We start from the raw sequence: 3,030 nt of genomic DNA, 5'->3' as shown, positions 1-3,030 counted from the left end.
ATTTATAGAACTGTCCCAACTACCTTTTATTAATTATACAATGTCATATTAATTATATACTTGTAATCATTACTAAGCAGGCATAATGTAATTGTGCTACTGTTATACTCCCAGACTTAGTACTGAGACAAGACTATTATTCCCTACACACTGAAGCAGGGCTGGAGAATAACACTGTTTATTAGAAGGGCACTCAACATCTGGATTCTATATTTGCCTTCTCTCACCATGGAGGCAATAACAATTTACCCTCAACGGAAAATATATTTGCCCTATCTGTCCAGCATACCTCTGCCAGTACAGTAACTGTGGTTTAACCAACACTGCTGGCCAAGGAAATTATTTCACAGCATTAAAAAAAAAAAAAAAAAAGCAATGAAGTGATGAAGTGATGTCTATGGGCTTCGCCTTGTCCCACTGTGTAAAGCAGTGGCCTTACATGACAATAAAATAATCCATTAAAATCCCAGCTACAGTGCCAGATGGTGTTATTTTGAAGTATACATGCTCTAAACCAGAACCCCAAATCAATAAATGACATTGTCACTCTAATAACTGTACATTCAAGAACCAAGAGATAGAAGAGAAAATAGGGACCCTCTTTAAGTATGCCTTTCTCACATATTTGTAAATATTTTGCTTCTTGTTCCCATGACTCCATGTTCTACTGGGTTGGAATTTACAGTACCAGGGAAGAAATGTTTCTACTACAGAAAGGTAGAGAACTGGAAACTGAAACTACCACCCAGCTATATCAAGAGGCTTTTCATGGCTCTAGGGGTATAGACTGAAATGAGGGTCAGTGTGTAGACCAGAGTAATTAACTATCAGGGAGATATGACTGCTATTACAACATGGAAACAACAAGGAATACAAAGAAGGTGAATCAATACAAGCATTATATTTAGTGAAAACAAGTATGTGAACCTGGAGAGAAAACAGAGCATTTAATTCTGTCTGCAACTCTAATAAACAAAAACATACGCCCCAAAGGAGATCTTGTTCAGATGTTCAAACATTATAGTCTCAGTCTCTGTGTGCCTCTCATAGGTAAATTCTGTCAGGGTAAATCTAAATGTTTAAATATATGTATATAACCACAATAAAGCTAACTATATTGCACATTTACTCATAATACATAATGCAGTACATAGTTATATATACAAAAGCATAGGAATGTAGTTCTAAAAATCAGTGCTTAAGGAAAAAAAGTCAAAATATCCTTGAAAATCCCTTAAGTTGAAAAGATAGGAAGATAGATATAAATATATAATACAACTAGTTTGCGTTATGTGTAAGAAAACCATATTTTCAAGTACCAAAATCACAATCATTGTAGCAAGACATTCACACCAAGAGAGGCACCCAAGGACTGAGATGTAGTAAACGAATGGCAGTCATGCCTTCCACCTCATACTCAGTTGGGGTTCAATGTTCACTGAGGGGAATATTGGATAGGATTACCAGCATTATGTGTATTCTTGTCTCTCTTAAAGAAAAATTACATAGTCATGAAGAGTTGAATTCATCTAGGTTAAATGAATGCATGTGGAATAGGACCGCACTGTGCTTTAGGGGCAATTTAAGACATTTGCAAGAGCAGTTTTAATCATATGCCACTTTTAAATTTACAGACTAACTTGAAATCTAATCTCCATATTAACATACATTATATAGGAGTATATCTCTCTACCACAGCAACGAAAAGTTTAAAGTGATTAAACCCAATACAGGAAGAATATTGTACTAAGGACTTACAGCCCTTGGAATAAAAGTTGTATATACAACATGAAAAAAAAAATTCAGTTCGGATGTTGCTGACTGAAGGCAAAGAATAACACAGGATGAGTAGCAGGTGAGGGAATTTACAAATACCAGCTATTGAGAAACAAGTGATACAGCTTCAGCCAAGACCTCAGATTTATAAATCAGTTAACTGAATATTAAATTTACTAATTGAACCCCTTCCCAGATTCCTTTTCTCCTTCTTAACTAGAATTACTACTAAATTGATAATACTTTGATTTTATTTCATATATAGTCACGAGCTACATAATGACATTTTCCTCAACGACGGACCGCATACACAATAGTGGTCTTCTAAGATTATAATACTATATTTTTGCTGTACCTTTTCATGTTTAGATACACAAATCCTTAACATTGTGTTGCAATTGCCTACAGTACTCAGTACAGTAACATGCTGTACAGGTTCATAGCCAAGGAGCAAGAAGCTATACCATACAGCCTAGGAGCACAGTAGGCTATACCATCCAGGTTTGTGTAAGTACACTCACTCCATATGATGTCCACGCAATGATGAAATCACCTGAGGACACATTTCTCAGAATGTATCCCTGTTGTTAAGTGACACATGACTGTATATTATCTTGAACTGGTGACACTAAATTTGCCATGAAAGAATGATAAAATACAGGAAAATACCCCAAACAGACCACTACAGACTAAAGACCCAGACCTGACGGGGTAGCATTTAAAATAGCCAATGCCACTCCTAGTTATGATGGCTTGGTGTAATTTGGCTTTGTCACCACATTGGGGATATGAGTAAGCATAGATTAGATAGGAGCATCTTGGAGAAAGCTAAGGAAGAGAAGTGTCTTCTTATATGCCTGACAGGCAAGAATAGTATGTACACTAAGGAACAGTCCATGAAAAGAGGTGCCTTCAATTAAGTTCCTTACAAACAAAGCAGTCAGAAGCACTTTCTATAGGCATTATCTTGTTCTGAGACTCCACAAACCTAGCAATAAATAATTAGATCACAGCTTGACATCTGGTCCAAAGGCAACCACTTGACGCTGCACACAAGAAAAACCTAAGAGTCTACAAAGGGGCTTGATAACAAGAATTCTGCTCTGTAGGTATACTCTTTATTAAACAGTGACTAAACAATCCAAATAGATCCTCTCATTAAGAACTATATGAAGGCCGGGTGTGGTGGCTCACGCCTGTAATCCTAGTACTCTGGGAGGCCGAGGCGGGCGAATTGTTTGAGCTCAGGAGTTC

General features: G+C 36.8%; 1 protein-coding gene across 1 annotated transcript in view; it reads right to left on the bottom strand.

The window, feature by feature from the left end:
- Nucleotides 1-3,030, bottom strand: part of NAA15 (N(alpha)-acetyltransferase 15, NatA auxiliary subunit) — a 126,699-nt gene that overhangs the window by 44,076 nt on the left and 79,593 nt on the right. The gene's annotated exons all lie outside the window — the stretch shown is intronic.

This window comes from Propithecus coquereli, unplaced genomic scaffold, assembly GCF_000956105.1.
Source record: "Propithecus coquereli isolate 6110/MARCELLA unplaced genomic scaffold, Pcoq_1.0 Scaffold112, whole genome shotgun sequence".
NCBI classification, from domain to species: Eukaryota; Metazoa; Chordata; class Mammalia; order Primates; family Indriidae; genus Propithecus; species Propithecus coquereli.
This window is presented reverse-complemented; position numbering and strand designations above follow the sequence as displayed.